Source organism: Lissotriton helveticus, chromosome 1_1 (assembly GCF_964261635.1).
Source record: "Lissotriton helveticus chromosome 1_1, aLisHel1.1, whole genome shotgun sequence".
NCBI classification, from domain to species: domain Eukaryota; kingdom Metazoa; phylum Chordata; class Amphibia; order Caudata; family Salamandridae; genus Lissotriton; species Lissotriton helveticus.
Window position 1 is genome coordinate 103,079,060 of NC_136057.1, and position 26,282 is coordinate 103,105,341.

Below are 26,282 nucleotides of genomic sequence, written 5' to 3' on the forward strand. Positions count from 1 at the left end.
AAGTGAAACAGCATGGATGTAATTAGAGGAGAGGAAAAGTGAGGCAGAGCGCATGCTTGGGTAAATGCCTGAGGCCGAGCACACGCTGCAGAAGCTTCAGATGCCTGTGGGAGGGAGGATGATGGGTTTGATGTAGACGTGCGTTCCGCACGAGTGCACCACATGAACTGGACGCAATCCGCGATGGTTTCAGAGCTTGGTTGCCTACTATACTCTCGTCTATTTATCCCTGCGGGATAAAATAGTCGAGACCTAAAAACAGCACAATATCACAAAAATTCTATATACAATATACACAAATTATGACCTGCATAATCTGGACAACAAAAATACATGAAAGACTAAAAACTTGTCTAATTCAATCGCACATTGATTATAAAAAACCCAGGTGTGAGAAGTTGGCCTGATGTGCAGTGTTCACTATTCTAGTGATCACTATATATCAGTCCAAACAACCCTTATTGATGATTGGTTGTAAGTCAACCTTATAGACCAGCTATCCTAGTAGCATGGATACGAGCAGTCTAAGGCTAAGACTCTAGAGGGCGTGTTAAGCCAGCTGTTTTACCATCACATTACCCCTTGAACACCCAGTGAAAGGACACCACACAAGTGTTATGAAAATAAACAATGTATTTATTAGAATCACAACAACCCTGTACTCTTTATGAGGACAGGGTGCTAAGCACACAACAAAACTCTTATGAAAATACTTAAGTTAGCACGTTATACACAAATGCCCGAGGGGCACGAAAAACCATATACTTAAAAAGTGGAATGCGAAATTACTAGCAGGTAAGTACAGTACTAATAGGCTTTGGATTCGCTAGGACTTGACTTTAGAATCGTTAGATTACTTCTAGGAGGCCTAGGGGACTCGGGTGCAGAGTGTGCACTCTCACGCGGGATGCGGGACAAAGTCTATGGGAGCTAGTAAAGGCAAAGTTAGTGTTCACGGGCGAACCCGACCTGGTAGGAAGAAAACGACAGTGGATCCTGACCCTAGGATAGTGAGGCTATGCTGGGACACCGAAGTGCCGAAGTTACCTAGCCCAGGGGCTGCAGCTGCATAGGTCTGAAAAGACGTCGGGGATCTCGTTGCCGGACCAGGAGCCTGGAAGGAAGAAGTTGCTGGCAGGCGACCAGTGAAGAAAAGTTCGATGGATCCAAGCCTGGATAAAGGAAGAAGAAAACCTGAAAGCAGAGGGGACCAAGTTCTTGAATCACTAGCCAGTGATTAAGGGGGCACCAGGATGGCACCGGGCGAAGTCACCGCAGTCAGGTGAGTGGGCGCTGCTGGGCTCTGCAGTCTCTCGGACCAGGAGGCGTTGTCGGCGACCAGGATGGAGGTGCGAGCTGTCCCACGAAGGTTCTTGCTGTCGACGTCGCTGGACCCAGGATTGGGCAACCAGTCTTGGCAAATGCAAGGCCCACGCGGTGGACCTAAAATGGCTTCTTGGGCGGACCAGGAGGGTCCAGGGTACTTCTCCGATGGAGGGAAGCAAGGGCCAGTCTGGAGCAACCAGACTAGCAGCAGAAATGTCGTCGGGCGTCGTCGGGAAGGCCACAAGCCAGCGGGCTAGTAGCCAAACAACGCGGTGAGCAGTCAAAAGCAGAAGGGCCCCACGCAGATCGTGGAGATGCTGGGGGGCTGCACTTCGGTGCTGGAGCTGCTCAGGGTCGGGGCTTCTCGGACCCCAAAGCACTCACCAGGAATTCACTCGGCGGGCTTGCTGGAAAGAAGTCGTGCAGTCTTGCAGATGGCCGGTCCCTTGAGGTCTCGTCGCACCCACGGTTCTCAGCTGGGCTGTAGAGGTGGGTAGAGGTCAGAGGTGCCAGGGAAGCCGGTTCTCGTCGAGCTGGGCAGTCTTGATCCGGAGGAGAGACTTGCAGCAGACCGCAGTGTTCTTAAGATGGTGCCTGCGGATGCAGGGTGACTACTCCTTAGTCACAAGGGAGAAATCTTAGGAAGAAGTCTTGAGTTCCTTTCGTGGAAAGTAGTTTCAGGATTCAAAGATGATCTGATTTGGAAGGGGGCCAGTTCCTACCTTTATCCTGTAAAAAGGGGCTGGCACGCGACTAAGTCCTGCCCTAGGGGTGGGACCAGGAGGGGGGTGGTTACACCCACTTCCTTGGCGGGCTTTTCCCCAGCACAGGGTCTGGCGTGACCCTGGAACTGGTTCCAGCCAGCCTATGCACAGTGAGCACCGGGGTGCCACGTGCAGTCACCTTCCTCTAAAGCCCTGCCTACCTACAATACACAAAACCCTGTCTGGGACGGTGCTGGCACCGCCCCTGGCAGGAAACCCTTTGTCCTTATCTCCTGCTCTGGGAGGACTCCCAGCAGCAGGAGGGCAGACTTGTGTCTCGGTGGCAGCATCCATTTTGTGGAGCTGAGGCTCTGTTTGACTTTAACCGGGGTTAGGGGTTACATACATGTCGTGTCCCTCTAGAAGGGTGGAATGCTAACCCCGTCGCCAGAATTGGCGAGGGGTTAGTATTCCAATTCGTATGACACCTTACTCGACATGTTTTGATAAAGCGATACCAGAGTTGGCATATAACCGCGAGGATTATAATGCACTTAAGAGTATATGGTATGCGATATCATGGAAACGGCTAAGGGATGGATCCCGAAAGCCGCAGACAGGCTCAGCTCATGCCAGAGCACCATCTCACACGATTCCAAGCACTCTGCCTTCAGGATTGTTAAGGCCTGCCATAGGAGTGACTGATAGGAGATCTGTGTGTCCATTTTAGGGTTAGATATAGGTATCCTATATCTAAAGCAAAGGGTGAGTACACCACCTTGCCCCAGCTGTCGTGCAGCCAGTTGTGTCAGTTTAGTTAGTCAGCCCAGGGGTGGCATAATACATGCTTCAGCCCCTGGGAGACTTCTGGGTACCTCAGCCCTGGGTACAGGGACTTAGAGAGGGCCCAGTGCCAATTCAGTACCTGAGTACAATTTGGATAGAGAGAACAGCTAGGCTGTGGGTCTGATTAGCAGGCCCACAGCCAGGGAAAGTCGTAAACCAGTGCAGCAAAAAGCAAAAATCTGGGTGATCATAGGATTGCAGACCCTACTCTCCTACATGACCCCCCCCCCCCAAACTTTGGGACAATAAACTAACCTTGACCAGGTGAGTCTTCTTGCTCTAAGTGGAAATACCTGGAGAGCCCATCAGCATTGCTGTGATCAGTACCAGGTCTATGCTCCACTGTAAAATCCATCCCCTGTAGGGAAATGGACCACCTAAGCAGTTTGGGGTTTTCACCCTTCATCTGATTTAGCCACAAGAGGGGCTTATGGTCTGTCTGAATGGTGAAGTGAGTGCCAAACAAGTAGGCCCTCAGCTTCTTCAGGGCCCAGACCACAGCAAAGGCCTACCTCTCAATAGCTGACCAATTTTTCTCTCTGGGTGTCAACCTCCTACTAATGAAAGCAATAGGCTGATCATTACCATCAAAATTCAGTTGAGACAGAACAGCCCCCACACCCAACTCAGAAGCATCTGTTTGGACAATGAATGGCTTGGAGTAATCTGGACTCTTTAGGATAGGTGCTGTGCACATGGCCTGCTTTAGGTCATTGAATGCTTTCTGACAGCTTGCTGTCCACTGAACTTTCTTTGGCATCTTTTTGCTTGTCAGGTCATTAAGAGGGGTCACTATGGACCCATAATTTCTGACAAACTTCCTATAGTACCCAGTCAGGCTCAAGAAAGCTCGAACCTGAGTCTGGGTGATTGGAGGAGTCCAGTCCTTGATGGCCTGTATCTTACTCTCCAGTGGCTGAACCTGGCCTCCACCTACAAGGTGGCCCAGGTATACAACCTGTGTCTGCCCTATCTGGCACTTTGTGGCCTTGATAGTGAGGCCTGCCTTTTGCAGGGCCTCTAACACTTTCCTCAGGTGGACCAGGTGATCCTCCCAGGTGGAGCTAAAGACAGCAATATCGTCTAGATATGCTGCACAGAAGTCATCCAGCCCAGTGAGGACTTGATTCACCAACCTTTGGAAGGTGGCAGGTGCATTTTTCAGTCCAAAGGGCATTACCACAAATTGATAATGCCCTCCAGGGGTAGAAAATGCTGTCTTGGGTTTGGCCTCCTCAGCTAACCTGATTTGCCAATACCCAGCTGTCAAATCAAATGTACTTAAGAAGTTGGCAGAAGCCAATTTACCTATAAGTTCATCTGCTCTTGGTATTGGGTGGGCATCAGTCTTAGTGACTGCATTGAGGCCTCTGTAGTCTACGCAAAACCTCATCTCTCTCTTACCACCCTGGGTGTGAGGCTTTGGCACTAGAACTACTGGGCTAGCCCAAGGGCTATCTGAGGGCTCAATGACTCCCAACTCCAACATTTTCTGCACTTCAGTTTTGATGCAGTCTCTAACATGATCAGGCTGTCTGTAGATTTTACTCTTGACAGGCAGACTGTCTCCAGTGTCAACGTCATGGGTACACCAATCAGTTTGGCTGGGTGTCAGAGAGAACATATGTCTGAAGGATTGCAGAACTTGCCTGCAATCCTGTTGCTGATGTTCAGAGAGGCTGCCACAAAAGACAACACCATCAACTGATCCATCATCAGGATTCTGAGTGAGCAGGTCTGGGAGAGGGTCACTCTCTTCCTCCTGTCCCTCATCTGTGGCCATGAGCAAGCTCATGTCCTTCCTGTCAACATATGCCTTGAGCCTGTTAACATGGAGCACTCTGAGAGGGCTCCTGGGAGTTCCAAGGTCCACCAAGTAGGTAATCTCTCCCTTTTGCTCAATGATGGTGTGGGGCCCAGACCATTTGTCTTTCAGAGCTGCTGGGGCCACTGGCTCCAGCACCCACACCTTCTGTCCTGGCTGGTACACAGTCAGAACAGCCTTTTGGTCATGCCAAGCTTTTTGAAGTTCTTGGCTGGCCTCAAGGTTTTTAGATGCCTTTTCCATATACTCAGCCATCCTGGAGCGGAGACCCAGTACATAGTCCACTATGTTGGTTGCAGGCTTTTTGAGAGGTCTCTCCCATCCTTCCTTCACCAAACACAGGGGTCCTCTTACAGGATGCCCATACAGAAGCTCAAAAGGGCTGTAGCCAACCCCCTTCTGTGGGACCTCTCTGTAAGCAAACAAGAGGCAGGGGATCAGGACATCCCATCTTCTCCTAAGAGTTTCAGGTAGTCCATGAATCATCCCTTTGAGGGTCCTGTTGAATCTCTCAACAAGCCCATTGCATTGTGGATGATAGGGTGTGGTGAACTTGTAGTTCACACCACACTCTTTCCACATTGCAGTCAGATATCCTGACATGAAGTTTGTACCTCTGTCAGAAACGACCTCCTTTGGAAAACCCACTCTGGAGAACACTCCAACTAGGGCTCTTGCCACCACAGGGGCTGTGGTGGTCCTCAGGGGAATAGCTTCAGGATACCTGGTGGCATGGTCCACCACCACCAGTATAAACTTGTGCCCTGATGCTGTCTGGGGTTCCATTGGACCAACAATGTCAATCCCCACTCTTTCAAAGGGGACCCCCACCACAGGTAGTGGTATGAGGGGGGCCTTTGTTGTGCCACCTGACTTACCACTGGCTTGGCAAGTGACACAGGAGCGACAAAACTCCTTGGTATTCTCATTCATATGGGGCCAGTGAAAGTGTGAGACAAGCCTGTCCCAAGTCTTTGTCTGACCTAAGTGACCTGCAAGGGGAATCTCATGGGCCAAGGTGAGAAGGAAACCTCTCAGAGACAAGGGGATGACCAGCCTCCTGGTTGCACCAGGCTGGGGGTCTCTTGACTCAGAGTACAGGAGTCCATCTTCCCAGTATACCCTGTGGGCACCTATGGCATTCCCTGCAGCCTCAGCAGCAGCCTGCTGTCTGAGGGGTTCAAGGGAAGGGCAGCTCAACTGTTCCTTCCCCAGGTCTGCTCTGGAGGGTCCCCCTGAGCCCAGAAACTCAACTTGATCAAGTTCAAGCTCTTTAGGCTCAGTTTCCCTCAGCTCTTCCAGATCAGCCTCCTCAGAGACTTGATCCTCAACCTGGGGCAAGGGGGAAGGCGAAGCCTTACCCTTACTGCTCTTCTTCTTGGGAGGTGTCTGGTCCATCATTTCAGGATCCAGCACCTGTTCAGTGGGGCATTTTCTGGCCTGTGACCTAGTCACAGCAAGCACATGTGCTGGCAAGCCTAACATTTCCATGTGAGTCCTCTGCTCCACTTCTGACCACTGTGATGACTCCAAATCATTGCCCAACAAACAATCAACTGGGAGGTCTGAACTGACTACAACTTTCTTTTGTCCCTTCACTCCACCCCAGGAGAAAGCCACAATTGCCACACTAGGACTAGTAGTGACATTGCTGGCATTGGTCACCAGGAAATCAGTACCTGGCATGATCTGTCCAGGGTCCACAAAGTTAGGTGTCACCATGGTGACACTGGCACAAGTGTCCCTATAGGCCTGAGCCATTTTGCCATTAATCAAAGGTGTCTGCCTGTATTTGCCCAAAGTATTGGGACTTATTTCAGGGGACATATCCACATCCCCTGTACAGACAAGGACAGCCTGAGTGAGTGTGCCAACTAGGTTGTCAGACCCCTCAGTACCCAAGGTTAACCCAACTAATGCCTTGGGAGGTACACTACCACTACTGACTGTACTAGGGGGTGCAGTTGCCTTAGGGGCTGTAGTGGCAGGAGTTTGTCCTCCTCTTTTGGTGCACTCACTAAACCAGTGAGATTTACTTTTACAGTACTGGCACCACCTTTTTGACTGGCCTTCTTGAGTCTTCTTCTTCTGGGAAGCCTGACCCCCACCCTCTTTGGTTTGTTGGGGACCTGGTGAAGACTTCTGGTCATTTTGCTCTCTCATCATTAGATTATACAATCCTGTGTAATCTGTAACCTTGCTACCCAGCAACCAGCCCTCCAAAGCCTTAGTGGCACAATCCACAAAATCAGACCAGTCCTGAGACTGAGTTTTCTGGGTGTCTCTGAACAGCAACCTGTACTGCTCAGTGGTTAAACCAAACCCATCAACCAGTGTATTCTTCAGGACCTGGTAATTGTTAGCATCCTCTACTCTTGTAGTGAGGAGCTTATCTCTCCCTTTACCATCAAAGGAGAGCCACAGTATAGCTGCCCACTGACTCTGGGGAATGCACTGCACAGTGCAGGCCCTCTCCAGAGCAGCCATCCATTTCTGGATATCATCCCCTTGCTTAAAGGGGGGCACTATTTTAGTCAGGTGTTTAGTATCTAAACCCTTCTCTCTATCTCTTGGGAGATTGCTGCCACCAGTGGGAGCTAACCCACTCATCTGCTGCTCTCTTGCCAGGGCAAGCTTCTCTTTGGCCAGGGCAATTTCTTCCCTTTCAATCCTCAGTTCAGCTTGTCTCATCCTAGCTTCATGCTCCCTTCTCTGAGGGGAAGTAAATCTCCTCTGTGGAGGATTCCTTCTCCCCTGAGAAGAGGCATTAGAGTGCAGAGATCTATTGGAGTCCCTAGAAAGAGATCTATCTCTCCTAACTCCAAGGTTAGGCCCACTTCGGGTTAGTACTGGGGGTCCCCCAGATCCTAGCCCAAGTAAGTCTAAGTTGGCCCTGGTTAGCCTTCTGACTACCTCAAGACCTTTGTCTACCTCATCCCCAGAGAGTTCCTCTTGATCCTCCCCCTCAACTGCAGTAGCAATGTTGGGGAGATCTGGATCCCCAGAGGTTCCCTCTAAGGCTGGCATGTTCTCATGTAACTGAGAAAGCTTTCTGGCATCATATGTCTCTAAGAGACCTATCAGAAAGGGAATGGTGGGGTTAGACCCCTGCTTCAGTTTTCTGGAGACACAGATCTGTCTCATCTCCTGGAAACTGAGAGCTGCATATCTTGAAGTGACCTGTGGAGGGTCAACACTGACCAGGGGAGTCTCAGTAGAATCTCCCTGGGTAGACATGCTTTTCTAGTGAGGTGTAAGTGGTGCACTTACCTACACTATAAGTTTGCCTACTGATCCCTTGCTAGAGTTGTAGTTTAGGGTGTGCTAAGCCCTAGGAGCTACAACAGCTGGTTCAGTAGAACTCAGAGTATTCTAAGCTAAGTTATATGTACCTTTAGTACTTATGTGATCTTTCACAAGATATTCTTAGGGCATGTGTGGTAAAACAACAGCAAGCTCAAATCCCAACCGCTGCTCACCAATGTGAGAAGTTGGCCTGATGTGCAGTGTTCACTATTCTAGTGATCACTATATATCAGTCCAAACAACCCTTATTGAGGATTGGTTGTAAGTCAACCTTATAGACCAGCTATCCTAGTAGCATGGATACGAGCAGTCTAAGGCTAAGACTCTAGAGGGCGTGTTAAGCCAGCTGTTTTACCATCACATTACCCCTTGAACACCCAGTGAAAGGACACCACACAAGTGTTATGAAAATAAACAATGTATTTATTAGAATCACAACAACCCTGTACTCTTTATGAGGACAGGGTGCTAAGCACACAACAAAACTCTTATGAAAATACTTAAGTTAGCACGTTATACACAAATGCCCGAGGGGCACGAAAAACCATATACTTAAAAAGTGGAATGCGAAATTACTAGCAGGTAAGTATAGTACTAATAGGCTTTGGACTCGCTAGGACTTGACTTTAGAATCGTTAGATTACTTCTAGGAGGCCTAGGGGACTCGGGTGCAGAGTGTGCACTCTCACGCGGGATGCGGGACAAAGTCTATGGGAGCTAGTAAAGGCAAAGTTAGTGTTCACGGGCGAACCCGACCTGGTAGGAAGAAAACGACAGTGGATCCTGACCCTAGGATAGTGAGGCTATGCTGGGACACCGAAGTGCCGAAGTTACCTAGCCCAGGGGCTGCAGCTGCATAGGTCTGAAAAGACGTCGGGGATCTCGTTGCCGGACCAGGAGCCTGGAAGGAAGAAGTTGCTGGCAGGCGACCAGTGAAGAAAAGTTCGATGGATCCAAGCCTGGATCAAGGAAGAAGAAAACCTGAAAGCAGAGGGGACCAAGTTCTTGAATCACTAGCCAGTGATTAAGGGGGCACCAGGATGGCACCGGGCGAAGTCACCGCAGTCAGGTGAGTGGGCGCTGCTGGGCTCTGCAGTCTCTCGGACCAGGAGGCGTTGTCGGCGACCAGGATGGAGGTGCGAGCTGTCCCACGAAGGTTCTTGCTGTCGACGTCGCTGGACCCAGGATTGGGCAACCAGTCTTGGCAAATGCAAGGCCCACGCGGTGGACCTAAAATGGCTTCTTGGGCGGACCAGGAGGGTCCAGGGTACTTCTCCGATGGAGGGAAGCAAGGGCCAGTCTGGAGCAACCAGACTAGCAGCAGAAATGTCGTCGGGCGTCGTCGGGAAGGCCACAAGCCAGCGGGCTAGTAGCCAAACAACGCGGTGAGCAGTCAAAAGCAGAAGGGCCCCACGCAGATCGTGGAGATGCTGGGGGGCTGCACTTCGGTGCTGGAGCTGCTCAGGGTCGGGGCTTCTCGGACCCCAAAGCACTCACCAGGAATTCACTCGGCGGGCTTGCTGGAAAGAAGTCGTGCAGTCTTGCAGATGGCCGGTCCCTTGAGGTCTCGTCGCACCCACCGTTCTCAGCTGGGCTGTAGAGGTGGGTAGAGGTCAGAGGTGCCAGGGAAGCCGGTTCTCGTCGAGCTGGGCAGTCTTGATCCGGAGGAGAGACTTGCAGCAGACCGCAGTGTTCTTAAGATGGTGCCTGCGGATGCAGGGTGACTACTCCTTAGTCACAAGGGAGAAATCTTAGGAAGAAGTCTTGAGTTCCTTTCGTGGAAAGTAGTTTCAGGATTCAAAGATGATCTGATTTGGAAGGGGGCCAGTTCCTACCTTTATCCTGTAAAAAGGGGCTGGCACGCGACTAAGTCCTGCCCTAGGGGTGGGACCAGGAGGGGGGTGGTTACACCCACTTCCTTGGCGGGCTTTTCCCCAGCACAGGGTCTGGAGTGACCCTGGAACTGGTTCCAGCCAGCCTATGCACAGTGAGCACCGGGGTGCCACATGCAGTCACCTTCCTCTAAAGCCCTGCCTACCTACAATACACAAAACCCTGTCTGGGACGGTGCTGGCACCGCCCCTGGCAGGAAACCCTTTGTCCTTATCTCCTGCTCTGGGAGGACTCCCAGCAGCAGGAGGGCAGACTTGTGTCTCGGTGGCAGCATCCATTTTGTGGAGCTGAGGCTCTGTTTGACTTTAACCGGGGTTAGGGGTTACATACATGTCGTGTCCCTCTAGAAGGGTGGAATGCTAACCCCGTCGCCAGAATTGGCGAGGGGTTAGTATTCCAATTCGTATGACACCTTACTCGACATGTTTTGATAAAGCGATACCAGAGTTGGCATATAACCGCGAGGATTATAATGCACTTAAGAGTATATGGTATGCGATATCATGGAAACGGCTAAGGGATGGATCCCGAAAGCCGCAGACAGGCTCAGCTCATGCCAGAGCACCATCTCACACGATTCCAAGCACTCTGCCTTCAGGATTGTTAAGGCCTGCCATAGGAGTGACTGATAGGAGATCTGTGTGTCCATTTTAGGGTTAGATATAGGTATCCTATATCTAAAGCAAAGGGTGAGTACACCACCTTGCCCCAGCTGTCGTGCAGCCAGTTGTGTCAGTTTAGTTAGTCAGCCCAGGGGTGGCATAATACATGCTTCAGCCCCTGGGAGACTTCTGGGTACCTCAGCCCTGGGTACAGGGACTTAGAGAGGGCCCAGTGCCAATTCAGTACCTGAGTACAATTTGGATAGAGAGAACAGCTAGGCTGTGGGTCTGATTAGCAGGCCCACAGCCAGGGAAAGTCGTAAACCAGTGCAGCAAAAAGCAAAAATCTGGGTGATCATAGGATTGCAGACCCTACTCTCCTACACCAGGTCAATATTTTCAACTTAATATTTGCACCCTTTCTTTGGCTTTCGTGTTCAATTGTGCTTCCCCTTAGCGTCGACGCGTTTCGGCGCTTTGTATTAATTTGATACCACCTTTATCAAGACATACAGATAGTTTAGTTGTCCCCAATCTTGTTCAATGGTTATTTTCTCTACCTTAAAACAAATAAATGCAAGTACAATCCATCAATACTCGTCATACATATTTATATTTTCACATTATATACAAATTACATTTTATGGCTAATCCATTTGGCCACTTTTACTTACTATAGGTACGTGCACATAGTCTATGATCAACCCCTCAAACATTTAGAGGTCGACTTCACGCCCCCCATAGCACATTTTGTGGTTAAAGCGTGTCCTGTTTCTATTGTGATCTCCCATTTCTCTTATGATTCTCTCCTACCTCCTAGGTAATGGGCGGGATTCCCTCACTGGGTGCTCCCTCACGAGTCTTTAGTTAGCTCACAGTATCATAATTGAGGGAGTTTACATTAAATTTATAATTGTGTTGCCTGTAGGCAACTATACTATTGGCTCCTTCCTGATTGCATTGGGCTGTTATGTAATTCAGCATATCCCCCGACTTCCCCCTCTTTTTCAAAGACAGCTTATTTCTTATTGAGTAACTCCTGGACATTACAAATGCCTGCTCACCTCTTTTAATTGCTTTAGGTTAAATTCTAGCTGCTGGATTGTGCTGCCATCAGTTCGCTCTTATCATTTTTGTGCATTTTCAGCTTTTAAACCAATTTAAATTGCGACCTCTGAAACAAAAAATTATAGTCCCTCAATCTTAGTTATAGATCGATTCTTTTAAACATTCTATCGCTATGTTTTTAGAAATGAAAGTTTTAATAAAATACATAAATTATACACTCCCATCAACTCTTTGTCATCTATCTTGTTTTCAGTATTGACAACTACTAAGGTGTGCTTCTGGTCTTCCGTACCCCGCTATCATATGTATGCTGTATTAATAAAAGAAGGAGAAACGGGGGGGGGGCGGATGTTACTAGAGATGTTAGCATTTTTTTAATACCAAATGGCAATCTCCCTACGTCTATCTGTGATTTACCTTATTGTTTCACATATATTCCCAATTGCGCTGGCTGCTCGTGATTCTAGCTGCCCCTCCGCGCTAAGTTTCGTCGTGCAAAAATCCCTCAGCTTGTTCCGCTATCCCGGCTTGTGCTGTAATGGGAACATCGATCCATAGGTTATATTCTCCCTTCATCTCTAGAGCAGGGACTCTCTATTCTATTAATGTAGTTGTTATGTATCTGATATTCAAGTCCGGTGTTTCCGCGGTGCTCCTGCACATCAATTCGCCCAGGTTTGTTTCTTTGAAGGTGTATTAGGCGACCAACTACCAGGTCTTTTATCTACCATTATTCTGATTGGTGTTCTCTATCACGTGCTTTCTATCATCATCATCAGTCTCACAAACCTTTTTCTTAAGCCTGCTACTATTGGTTCCTTATGACACGTGATCTCCCTGCATTAGGAGTATCCAGTCTCAGGCTTTCTGATTGGTAGAAAGCTTTTGAGTTTATTTATTCGAACCTTCTTCTCGTCCTGTTTTTTGTTAGTCCCTCTAACTTGTCTGGTTTTATTCACAGACTATCCCAATACAGACAGGGGATGAATTTTCGAAATTCCACGCTGCCCCTATATTGTCTTTATTTCATCGGTTTCACATCTGTATGATTTTCACCCAGTCCTCCCTTGAGTTCAAGCCCTTTTCTACCGTATTCAAATGGCACATATTCCACTGTTCTTGCCTTTTCCTTTTTTGATCTATGTCCCCTCCAAGTCTGTCAATTGTTATTTTTTCTAAGATGTACCAAGTAACATCTTCACAGCTGTGGTTTTCTTTTTTAAAATGCTCCGTTAAGGGCGCGTTTAATTTGTTGGTCCTAATAGAAGATTTGTGTTCTAAGATACGTGTGCACAACTCTCTACTTGTTTCGCCTACGTACCCCAATCCACATGGGCAAATTATTAGGTACACAACATTCTTACTGCGACAATTATTTAACGTGTTTGCTATTAGTTTTCTGCCTGAAAATGCCAATTCCTTGCCTTCCAGGCAATGCGGGCAAATGGAACAATTCCCGCATTTATAATTCCCTTTAGCAGGTCCACCATTTATGGTATTTTGTCTGCTTGTTGGTGTTTTGTAAGTTGTCACTAACGAGTTGCGTATCGTTTTATGTCTCCTAAAGGAGAACAGTGGTTTTTGCAATTGTATATCATTGCCATGGTTCAATATTCTCCAATTGCGGTTGACAATATTTTTGATTTGATTGCTTATGTGTGAATATTGGGTTACGAATACTAATCTTCCTGTCATATTGTTCTCTTTTTTTCTATTGATGTCTAAAAGGCTTTCCCTATCATAAAATCTGGCTCGTTATATCGAGTTTTTAATCAACTTATTATTATAGCCCCTAGCTTTTAATTTGGTCTTCATAATTTCTGCATGATGATAAAAGTCTGTTAATGTGGTACAATTTCTCTGCAGTCTGAGGAACTCCCCAAAGGGTATATTATTTTTTTGCGAACGGGGGTGATTGTTTGTATATTGTAGTATGAAGTTTTTATCTGTAGGCTTCGTATATAATTCCACCTGCAGTTCCCCTTCGCCGCTTTTGATCATAATATCAAGGAATTCAACCCTTTCATTACTGTATTTGGCTGTGAATTTAAGATTGGGGTCCCCCAAGTTGATCCACTCGAGGAAGTCCTATAGTTGTGTGCTGGCACCGTTGAAGATGAAGATGATATCATCAATGAAACGGTACCAGCACACAACATTCTCAAAGAATGGGGCTAATTTGTTGAAGATGTGCTGGCGCTCGAATTTCCCTACATAAAGGTATGCCAAGTTGGGGGCACAAGAGGCCCCCATGCTGGTCCCCTTCGTTTGAATGTATAATTCATCCTTAAATAGAAATATATTACGTTTGAGGATTAATCTAATACATGCCATAATGAATTCCTTGTTGCCTTCTCCGAGGTCTTCCCCCTCTAATAGAGTTGAAATCACTCCAATGGTGTTATCCTGAGGGATATTTGTATATAGGGCTTCAATGTCCAGGGTGACCAGCAACTGGGTCACCCTGTTGAAGCCCTGCCCTTCGAATACTGAAATGGCGTGCGCCGGGTCCTTAAGGTAAGATCTCTGTTTTATTACTATAGGTTTTAAAAAACAGTCAACATATTTGCTGAGTGGTTCCAATGCTGAACCAATGCTGCTGACTATAGGTCGCATCGGTGTTTCTTTAATATTTTTATGGATTTTTGGAACTCCATATATTGCGGGAATCACCGGATGTGCATTCATTAAAAATTTATATTCATTTTCACAGATTGTTCCTTCATCCCTCCCCTTTATTAAAAGAGTAACTACCACTTTTTTGAGATGACTAATTTCCTGAAACTTGATTCGCTGGTAATGTTCCTTGACATTAAGTAGAGCCCTCATCTTCTGTTCATATTTAGGAGTATCAAAGATCACAACCCCCCCCCACCCTTATCAGCCGGTTTGATCGTTAAGAGATCATCGTTTTGTAAGGATGAGAGGGCTTGTCTTTGTTCTTTGGATAGATTGTTGTTGTGACGTTTGTGGACTGTTTTTTGCATGTTCTTAATCTCTATTTCTACCATTTTTTCAAAGATTTCTATATTTTTATCTACCTGAGCCAGATTTGGAGTGAAAGTGGAAGTAGGTTTTAGTCCTGATATATTAGTGGGTGGAACATATACCTTGTTCCCAAAAAATCTGTTTAAACATACTTTTCTAAAAAACTTTCTAAGGTCCCGCTCCATCTCAAATGTATTATACTCATTGGTAGGGGCAAAACTAAATCCCTTCTTTAACACCTCCTCTTCTTCACTATTTAGTGTTTTCTGGGATAGGTTAATTATAGGGAATTCCATCATCTCCAGTATTGTTTGTTTCTGGTGGCCAAGTATTCTTGACCCCCCTCCCGAGGTTGATGGTTCCTCCCAGTCCCCTGACGATTGTAGCCCCTGTATGGTCTCTGACCCCGATTTGGGCGCCTCCCCAAAAAAGACTCACGTTCAAACATGGGACCCATTCTATTTCCCTGTACTGTCTCCTGTTCCTCCTCACTGCTGGAGCCTGAGGTTTATGAGAAGGTGATGCTTTTGCTCCCCCCTCTCGAGTATATAGGTTTATGTTGTAATGGTTTTTCCCATCTTTGTTTTTTCTTGTTTTCAAAGTATTCTTTATTAGTATAAGGGTATACTCCATCAATACTGTACCTTTCTACATCCTTTTTGAATTTCTTGAGTTTGTTGTTAGAAAGGTACTCTCTATAACTGTCTGCTTCTGTGTTAAGTTCTTCTATCTTTTTCTTAGCTTCATCTAAAGCAGGACTCTGTTTTAGCTGATTTTCTAATCCTTCTATTTCTTGTTTCTCTAGCTCTAATAATTCGTGTGCTGTTTCTATAATTAAAATCAGCCAATCCCGGCTGCACCGGTTTGCAATATGAGTCCATACTTCAATGAATTTATTATTATCTATGAATAGACCTGGCTCATTCCTTACTTGAAGCCCAATAGGAATTACACCCTCTTTCAAGTAGTTTATCAAGAATTCTGCATGTAATTCTGTCCGAATTAGTTTTTTCTTTAAATTCAGTATCTTGATAAGTTGTTCATGGCTATTGTTGTTTAATACCTTAGAATGACCATTACGTGGGTTTTGATTTATTAACCGATTGAATTGGTCTTCTGAAAAACCAAACGTTTTTAATTTCTCCATACTTTAAATTCCACTGTCTCCTCTATTAGGTTTTTAAGGTAGGCACAAGTGGTATCAGAGATACGAGACACACACGCCTCTCCAACCAACCGGTTGTTCAATACAATCTATAACATGTGAGAGGAACCCCTTAAATGAACCAAGGGAAAAGAAGTACTACTACCAAAAAGGAGGAAATTTCCCTTGATAATGATTAAAACCTATACCTGTGATTGAATCAGAAATTACACCAATTATGTAAAGTGGTTACCACTGCATACAATTCTCTAACACAACTTTGTTTCTGACTTGAAAAACTTGTATCTTTATTTGTAAGCCTTGGGCTTTTTTGATAAAAAATATTTTTAAAAGATTATACATGTACATGAATTTTTCGAAAAGTTCATTTACAATTTCTCATATCATGAACAAACAATAATATATATATATATCAATTTCCACAATTCAAATTAAAAGCAGCACAATATCACAAACATTCCACATACAATATACACAAATTATGACCTGCATAATCTGGACAAGAAAAATACATGAAAGACTAAAAACTTGTCTAATTCAATCGCACATTGATTATAACAAACCCAGGCCAATATTTTCAACTTAATATTTGCACCCTTTCTTTGGCTTTCGTGTTCAATTGTGCTTCCCCTTAGCATCAAGTTTTTCAAGTCAGAAAAAAGTTGTGTTAAAGCATTGTATGCAGTGGTAACCACTTTACATAATTGGTCTAATTTCTGATACAATCACAGGTATAGGTTTTAATTATTATCATGGGAAATTTCCTCCTTTTTGACAGATGGAAGACAGCCTGAGAGAGGTGCGACCTGGCACCGAGGGAAGGCAGCCAATGGAGAGGGATGGCCAGGCACAGAGGGTAGGCAGCTGGTGGAGAAGGAAGGGAGGTCTGGCAGAGTGAGTAGACAGCCTAAGGGAGGGGCAGCCTGGCGCAGATGGTAGCCAGCTGGTGGAAAGGGAGGAGCGGTTTGGCAGTGAGAGTAACTTGTACATATAAGTAGTTTTACCTACTACCATAATCCTCTTATGCCTCATGCAACTTACTTTGCTCTATTGTAAAGTGCTCTGACACCTCTGGGTAAAGTTTGCGTTACATAGCGAAGCATAAATGAATAAAGAGAGAGAACACAACCTGTGAGGAGCGAGACACGGAGTGTAGACTTTCCTGAGCCAGCCTGTGTGAGTCCAGCACAGAGGGCACAGCAGGGACCACAGACACTGTTATTCCCCTGGACAGGCGGCACTGAAGCACGTGCATCGGTTAAGAGGAATTTGATCATGATCAAGTGCGCTTTGCACGATATGATGAATCACAAGTGCTCATGCGTGGAACAAGACGTATGTGTAGTAACAGCCACTTACAACTGCGCATGTGTATTACAACTTGTCATAGTTGCACATGCACGTAGAAAAGACATTCTTCCTATAGTAGAACTTGTAGAAGTATCGGATTTTGGCACGGTGTATAGTCTGTGTGGACAGCCTTGCAGAGAGGATGCAGCCTCTTAAGAGTCTAACTCTTTAGATACAACCTGGGCCATAAACACAGTTTTCTTCCAGACATGGGAATTCAATGGCAGGATAGGAGGTGATGTTATGCATAACTTTCCTCACTCTTTATAAATAGCAAGTTCAAAGGTAAAAGTAAAAACAACACAGCGACAATACTACAACTTCCATGAACCACAGGAAGCACCCATGGTCACCAATAGTCCAATCTATTAACAGTCCAATAGTCTATATAACACAACACATCGCAGGCCTTCCTCTTTCTTCACTGCACGACGTCAGTTAAGTCGCCTATAGATTCCTTCCTGACTACAGTTAGAGTGATAGTGGGCATTTCTGGTATAGCGTTGCCTTTCTACATGAGTTTTCATCCGCTTTTTTTGTTTTAGTTACAGCCTCCTTGCTTCAGTCTCCACACGCGGTAGGCAAACTGGCCAAGCGTGTCTACCTAGTACCGCGCTGGTGCGCTACGTGGCACTCTTTCGCGCCTCCTAACCCATTCATCACACCGCAGAGCAGCTCTGTCAGCGCTCCGGCAGCACATACCGCTGAAGAGAGGTGAAGTGTACTCCCGCTGTGTGCTTCCTCTCTCCAACCCTCACCTGACACCACAGAGGCAGTAAGACAAACAGGGCTAAGCCCAATTAAAACTTTTGTGTGGTGCAGACAAGCAGCGTACACCCCTGAAATTGGTTACTGCCTTGCACACCACTTCGAAGCACCAGCGAGGGGGCTGCCCACTTATATACCTTAGGATGTATTGGTGCTCTCACCCTTAAAGAAGATGCAATCCCAGAGAGAACACAACTATGCACCCTCATGTGCCTATGAGGAGGTTTGGTCCCCACAATGACACCTTCCTGTAGAGATGGATAAGTTCTTTCCCCAAGCCATATCTCATAGCCATATCATAGAGCTTGCCCCTCTGCAGAAGAGTGTTGCCAAACTGTCAGCCCATGTATACAGAGGCATACCGGGGGGCGGAGGGGCTGGGCCTAGTGGGATGACCTCAGTCCCCACACGCAAGGCCGGCAAGCATAACAGGGGGCACCTGGAAGGCTTTAGGTGTTTGACTGAAGTCTTCCACAAGAGTGCGCGCACGCTTAAGGATGCACCCTACCGGTAGGAAGAAATACCCGGAGTAATGGGCGATGACATCTCAATGGATTTCGATCCCAAAGAGGGGTTCCCCGATACAGGTGAGGGTGATGTTGAGGATGACAAAGCCTTGTCCGATGAGGCACAAGACTGGCACCCACATTCAACCTGTTCAGACCCTGCTGAGGGAGACAATGCCACTAGTGACATGTTCAACCAAGACAGGATCTATCAACCATGCTCCGCAGAGTGGATCCCGGAGAAGAAAGTGGTGGTGTATGTGGCGAGCATGAGCCGCCAATCTCTCAGTAAAGAAATTAGGGCAAACCTAAGGATGGAATGTCCCAGACCTTCCCTTCACGATAAGGTAACAGCAACCCCACATCTGAGCCCCGTGCATGGGCTCAGATGTGGGGCCCACCCTCTTCTTGCGGCCCTTCAGCAGAGGCTGCTTTCCTTTTGTGTTATCGTGCTTAGGAAGGATGAGAGATGCATCATCTGGGTTCAAGAAAGGCTCGGTACAAGAGACGTGCTGCCGGACCCCGGAAAAATCCGAAAGCAGCAGAAATAGTTTTCATTTTTTGGGGGTGGACTGTGGGCAGAGAGGGTTTGGAAATTCCAAACCAAACTTGGCGAAATTCCTGGGAAAGTGACAGACTGAAAACACTGTGGAACTTATTTTGTGTTTCCTGGAATAGATGGGGGTTAAGCGGAACTGCATTTTGAAAATAATGCTGAGGCTGACGTACACAGTTGAATTATATTTGGTTAGTTCTTCATATTACATTTTGAATAATTAGCATTTAATCCGAAGTCCTGGTGAAAGATTCCCAGTATTTGAATGACTCTGAAATGTCACATGAATGGCAAAAGTCCTTGGAGATAGGGGTGACCAGATGTCCTAACTTAAAACCGGGGAAGGCACTGACTTGAAAAGAGTATAATTCTGGTTGCACCAGGCAGTATAAGTCATTCAGTCCTGGTCTTTCAGGAACTGGTCCTTCTTGGTCTGGCCCCAGAGGCTCTCTGTTGTGTTCCCAGGTCGGGGGGCACCGGGAACTATGTGTGGTGTGTGTTAGCTACACCTATATTGCAAGGCCTAGAATGAATTGACCGGGACACTAAGGTTGCTACTTACTCGATCACTCCGCCGTCACCAACTGGCGTACGTGCGGACGTGACATCTTTTATTAGTATACGTCACGTGAGCATGGCGGGGCACGCCTGTAACGCCACAGGCGGAAACACAACATTCCTCCCCAACCAAAAAAAAAAACAAAGTGTCATTGTCTCAGAACAGTGTTTTTCAGATAATCTTCACAGTGTATTGCTGGCCACAGCAATATGCCAACTCTTGCAAATAGACATATAAGTAATCAGAACAGTCTTACGTGAAATAGTCTCTCAGACGACTGGAGGGCGCAGGATTCCTCCGCAGCCGATTTTGGGTAGTGCTGCGGCTTGGGACTTCCGCTGCATCAGGACTTGGTGGGACCTCTTCAGTCACGTGCTCCGGTTCACTTCCTGGGGTGTCGAGACTCATATTCCCTGCTTCCAGATCGTGGCTGGGCATCTCATCAGGAGTTGAGAGTCCTTCCACCGGGATGGACACATCCATGAGATCACTGCCGTTGGCACCGCCCCTGCCGGGGGCGCTGGCGGGGGAATCAATGTCTACTGGTGTGGAAGAGGCCCTGACAGTTCTAGATTGGTACTTCTTGAAGTATGAAACATTCCGAGTCACAGTCTCTCTTCCTCTGGTGGCAACTATTAGAGTTCCCTTGACTTTGACGACTGTCCACGGTTCTCGCTCATAGGGCAGGCGGAATTTTTCACTGGTGACCCTGTTCTTGAGTAATACGACATCCCCCACTACAAGGCAAGATGCCCCGGCCCTTCTCCGTTGGCTGACCTGAGTATGCTTCTTTCTGCGCCGGGCTTCCACTAGGTCATCATTGGGATGCTTAGGCTGCCATTGTGGATGGCGAAGGATGGAGTCTACAATTACCCGGCCCATGATCAAGTGTCCGGGAGCAACACCCGTGGTGGTGTGAGGTGTCTGGCGATAGCTCCTGAGAAATGTGAACAGGGCCCCAGTTTGAGGGATTGCCCCTTGTCATGCGCAATTCGGATCACCTTGTTAAGAGTTCGCATGAATCCTTCTACTTCGCCATTGGCCTGGGGCCATCGTGGAGTGATTCGGTGATGTTGGATGCCCAAAGCCCCTAGGTAGTTGGATAGTTCTTGGCCTTGAAAAGGAGGGCCATTGTCTGTTTTTAACTCTTTCATCAGTCCATGAGCAGCCATTATTTTCTCAAGCTTAGGAATGACCTCAGCGGCACTGGGAGTGGAAATAATTTCGACTTCAGGATATTTCGAGTGGTCGTCAATGGCTAAGAGGGTGTGGCGGCCATCTGGTAGACTTCCAAAATCGAGACTGACACATTCCCACGGTGACTTTGGCCGAGGCTCCACAGCGACGGGAGCTGGTCTAGGCAATTCTCCAGCTGTCTGACAGGCCGCACACGATCGGACCATGGATTCAACCAGGTCATCCATTAGTGGAAACCACACCTAGATGCGAAGACGAGACTTCGTTTTGACCATGCCTTGATGGCCGACATGAGCCAATTGAACGACATGGTCAGTTAAGGATGAGGGTATCACCAGCCGATGACCCCTCAGCAGGCACCCAGTGCTATCCTCATTTAGCTCCTCTCTCACATGATACAGACTGTCCATGATTCGTTGCGCCTCACTGGTCAGAAATTTCCACTCCTCCTTGGCTTTATGCCAATTGCCATGTCGCACGGCAGCAATGGCTCTCTGAAGACAGTCATCTCTTTGAGTGGCTTCCGCCAGTTTTTCCATGGATATTGGTAGTGGGCAGGAGCGAGCAGTGATGCACCTCACGTATTCCTCTGTGTCAGCGGCGTCCTCCATCTCTTCTCGAGTCGCCGCTCGGGGATGGCGTGACAGATAATCAGCCGGGTTTTTGGATCCCGGCTGGTCTTCTACTCGGCAGTTGTAGTTTTGAAGATGTAGCATCCATTTTTCGATTCTCGGAGGAGGCTTAGATGATGTTCCAGAGAATAAGGCCACCAGCGGTTTATGGTCTGTTGCCACTACAAACGGTTTCCCGTAGACATAGAGATGAAAGTGGCGACAGCCCCAATGTATCGCAATTGCTTCCTTTTCAATCTGGGAGTATCTTTGCTCCGTTTCTGTGAGCAATCGGCTCGCAAATGCTACTGGTGTCCAGTCTTCTTCCACTCGCTGTCTCTGCATCAGTACTGCGCCCAGTTCTGTGGGACCGGCATCTACAGCCACGAGTGTTAGCTTCCTCGGGTCGAAGAACGCAAGTGTGGTTGCCTCGGACAGCACTTCCTCGATGTCGTGAAACGCCTTCTCTTGTTCCAGGCCCCATCTCCACGGGGTAGCATCCTTGGTAAGTTCTCTTAGCGGCAATGTCAAATTGGCCAAATCGCGAATGAATCTGCCACAATAGTTTACCATTCCCAGGAAGCTTCGAACTTCCGTGACAGTCATGGGAGGATCAGCTGCTTTAATATCTTTCACCTTGTCTGGGTCAGGGTTTACTCCATCAATCGAGAAGGTGTACCAAAAAAATTGTAATTTTCTTTTTAGGAATTCGCACTTTTCTCGGTGCAAGGTGAGTCCGGCATCTCTCAATCTTCGTAGCACCTGGGTCAGACGACTGTGATGTTCTTTGAACAGTTATGGCATGAATCATGATGTCGTCACTGACATTTATCACTCCTGGGATGTCCGCTATGAGTTCCTGTATTACGTTTTGGAAAACTTCCGCGGCTCTGGATATCCCGAAGCTGAGGCGGGTATATCTCCGTAGCCCCAAGTGTGTGGAGAACGTGGTGATATTTCGCGATTCCTCATCTAGGACTAGTTGGTGATATCCTGATCTCAGGTCCAGTTTGGAAAACCAACTAGCTCCTGCCATTTCGCCTATTAGATCATCTATCGTGGGCGTGATATGGCGTTCGCGCTTGATTGCAATGTTGGGAAGTCGCATGTCCACGCATATTCTCACCGCTCCCGGTTGTTTGGGTTTTCTTGTGACTACTATCGGCGAAACCCACGGGGTGGGACCGGTCACTTTTTCTATTATCCCTGCCACTTCTAGTTTCCTGAGTTCTTCCTCCACCAATGGACGTAGATGAAATGCTATTCGGCGGTGCCGCAAAGCAACTGGCTGGACCATATGATCAATGTGCAAATGCACCTCCTTCCCTTTGAATCTTCCAATTCCTTGGAACACTTCCTCAAATTCTGCCAGTAGTTGTTGGATGGATTCTTGATGAACGCCAAAGGCGAATGTCACAACTCCCAGGTCCTCGGCCGCTCGACATCCTAACAACATTCCTTGTCCATCTTCGGATACGAATATGTTGGTGGTAACAGACCGGTCGCCATGTGAAATGGTGGTCCGGAATTTTCCCCGGATCCGGAGAGGCGTGTCTTGTCCATAGGCAAAAACAGTGATGGCTGATGGGATTAGCACTGGCGGCGGGCTTAGAGTTTGGTGTAGGGCAGACGCCATTAGATTGATGGTGGCGCCAGTGTCAACTACCGCCATTACTTCATGGGCCCCGATATGGATCCCACACTGTGGTAGGCGTCGTGCTGGCCGAGTTGCTGTGCCAATCATATGTACCTTATGCACCATTCTCTCCTCGTCCTCATCGTCGTCCATGTCACTCGGACTCGGGTCCCCTTCCGGTACCGTGTTCACCACCTGTCTGGGCTTGCGATATCGCTTTGATCGGCATACCTTTTCAAAGTGGATTGTAGCGTCCACACACCGAGCACCGCTTTCCTTTGGCCGGACATTCTGCTGCTGAGTGTGGCATTCCTCCACAGTATCCACATGTCTTCGGCGGTGCCGAGGTGGCATTCCCCGTTCCTTTCTTGGTCCACTTTTTTGGCGATTTCACCAGTACTCTGTTGACCGGTTCTGCTTTTACCGGTGCTTGGAGTGCGGCCTCCCTGTGGGCAGCTCACGCCTTTGGAAGCTCCTTGGTGCGCCCTAGTGTTAGTATGTCCGCTAACGGCTTCCCCGATTCTTCCAGAATCCGTTCTCTCAGTTTGACGGATGCGCAGCCTTGGATAATTTGACCACGGATTTCCTCTGTAGGATCAGCAAAACCACATGTGGATGCCAGGTTCTTTAGGCGAGCGTGATACGTGTCTAGGGATTCTTCCGGTAGCTGCCTAGCTTGTCTAAAGACAAACCGCTCGTAGTCCTGGTTGGCCATTGGCTCAAAATGGGCATTCAAGGCATTTATAAGTGTGTGGTGGTTCTTTGGGGTGACCTCCACCAGAGTTTTGGCAATGTTGTGTACATCTTTGCCCCCAAGATGAAGGACCATGGCTCTCTTTTGTTCTTTGTGTAGTTTGGTGGCCTCAAAGAATATCATCAGACGATCTACCCAATCCTTCCATTTGGGCGCCAGTGATGAGGGTGAACCTTCCACCACGAATGGCTCTATTGGGGGTATTGTAGCCATGCTGTATGCCAGGCACGGTATCAGGCGTCTTGACTCCGTCCCCACTGCAGTGTCCTACCTTGCTTACCGTCCGTTGCGGTTGCCAAAGCTTGTTGGCTCTGTGACCCCTTGTTCGAGGTAGTTGTTGGCGTTCCAATGCTTGATGGCACTGTGGGGGTGCCTCTACCCCTTTTAAGGATTAAGCACTGTATTGAGCAGGTCCCCTCGGAGTTGGTGTGTGTCCCTCCGTAATGTGCTGCAACTGCGTGACCCCACCTTAACCGGGCCTCCGGGGAGTGTGTCCGGGCCCAGCCACGTGCTTGCAGAGTGGTCCCCTCCACGTGTGGGGCGGAGATGCGGCCGCCGCACGGGGCTACAGGGGCGCGACTATCTGGCACTGGAGCGCGGGCTCCGATCGCCGATCTGGAGCTCCCTGGGAGCGCAGACGCTGTCCGCGTCTCACGTGCGCCGCTCCGCGCTGCAGGGATCCCACGTGGGGCCACCGCGCCACGAGGGGGGCCAAAGAGTCTGTACCTGAGACGCACTCCGTGTGCGAGAGCGTGTCCCGCTGTATCTCCAGGGGCCGTCGGGTCACACCTGCCGCACAGCGATAGCAGTGCCGGGCACGAGCGCCGTAACCCGGGGGTCGGGCTCACGGCCGCCACGCAGCAGAGCGGGAGTGCAGCGAGGGCACACGCACCCTCGTCGCCAGCTGTTGTGTTCCCAGGTCGGGGGGCACCGGGAACTATGTGTGGTGTGTGTTAGCTACACCTATATTGCAAGGCCTAGAATGAATTGGCCGGGACACTAAGGTTGCTTCTTACTCGATCACTCCGCCGTCACCAACTGGCGTACGTGCGGACGTGACGTCTTTTATTAGTTTACGTCACGTGAGCATGACGGGGCACGCCTGTTACGCCACAGGCGGAAACACAACAGCTCTCCTTCTCCTCGTCCTCCAGGGTGCTGGTACTTGTACACTTGGCCTACCTGGTCTTTTTTATTTACTGTATTTATAGAGCGCAACACTCATCCCTAGAGGGCTATCACAACACTAGTCGTCCAGCTGGACCTCGTTCTAGTCTCACCAATCCAGATCCTTAGTTTTCCAAGATATGGTCCTCAAGGCCTGGTCTCAACCATCAGCGTCTGGCTATCCAGGTCTTGATCCATATGTTCTTGCTTCTTCTCCTGGTCCTAGTCCTCCAGTTCCCACTGGTAATGCTGTCTCTTCAGCTCGTTCTCGAGGTCAAAAATCTTCTGGGCAATGTCCTAGTATTCTTTGCCCTTGTAGCCGAGACTCCTGGTTCTTGCCTTCATGGATTATGGCTCCCTTCGTCTTCTCAGTCCTGCACATCCTGGTTGTCCTGGTCCCTTATCCTCCTGGTCTTAGTCATTGGCCACCTGTCTCTGGTCCTCATGGTCCCTGTCCACCTGGTCTAAGACCTCCTTCTCCTCTTAATCCTGCACCCTGGCTCCTCCATGTCCAGATCTTTTTACAACCTGTTCTGATCGTTCTTGAAGCGATCCTTATGACTCTGATCCTTAGGAGCCTGGAGCATTTCCTCCTGGTTCTATTCCACCTGGTCCTGGTTCTCTCCGCTGCCCCACATCCATAGCTAGGCCCACACAGACTGGTCTTGCTTGTCCTTGTCCATTTACCCTAGTGCACCTGATCCTTATTTTGTTGTACTTAGTTTCGGACTGCCATGCGCCCCCTAGAATGCAAGGCCAAAGCAGACCTCTTTATATAGTCCCTGGACCTCCCTGATCTCACGCTCTAGTTAATGCAGGTCCTAGTGATGTAATTGCGGTCTTCCTGGATCTTGGTCAACTTGGACTATCTCCACCTAGCACTGGGCCTCATGTTCATTGTCCACCTGGTCATAGTTCTTGTTACCTTGTTATATTTTACCTGCCCCCTTGTTTTTGGTTTTCCTTTCCCTTTGAGACCTGGTCCTAGTCTATCTGTTCCTGGTTTCCCTTGTCACCTAGCTCTGGTTTCCATGGTCCTCTGGTCCCTTTTCTCCTCCTAGTCCTTGTCATCCTTTCCCTTACCCCCAAGGATTTGCCCCCAAGCCTGTCACCAAAGTATTTTTGTGGGTTCCAGGTTTTAGCCGTCTACTACACAAAAAGAGGGACCGGCAGAGACCTCTCTCAATGCCTGTTCTTTTGCTTTTGGCAGTGGTCTAAACCGGCATGACCTGGTCCACTGCTACAATGTGATGTGGCGGTCACGAGGCCAACCAAACCAACATGCCTGATTTCCTAATGAGATAACCAGGCTGCAGTCTATTGGCTGCCACCTCTTTTGTCTCTGTACATCTTCCAGCTAAATAAACTTGACCTGCACGAAGTTGCAGTACCTTGAGGTCTGCATCTCATTAGCGATCTCCAAACACTGACTGAAATCAATAAACGTACATAATG

At 48.2% G+C, this 26,282-nt stretch overlaps 1 long non-coding RNA gene across 2 annotated transcripts in view; it reads right to left on the reverse strand.

The window, feature by feature from the left end:
- The window catches only part of LOC144767945 (uncharacterized), a 306,510-nt gene that overhangs the window by 187,412 nt on the left and 92,816 nt on the right, over positions 1–26,282 (reverse strand). Inside the window, exon 5 of one of the 2 annotated variants that reach the window (XR_013598391.1) lies at positions 11,567–11,676. The exons of the other annotated variant lie outside the window; for it this stretch is intronic. This is a non-coding gene — a long non-coding RNA (uncharacterized LOC144767945). The remainder of the gene's footprint in view (positions 1–11,566; positions 11,677–26,282) is intronic. 2 annotated transcript variants of the gene reach the window in all.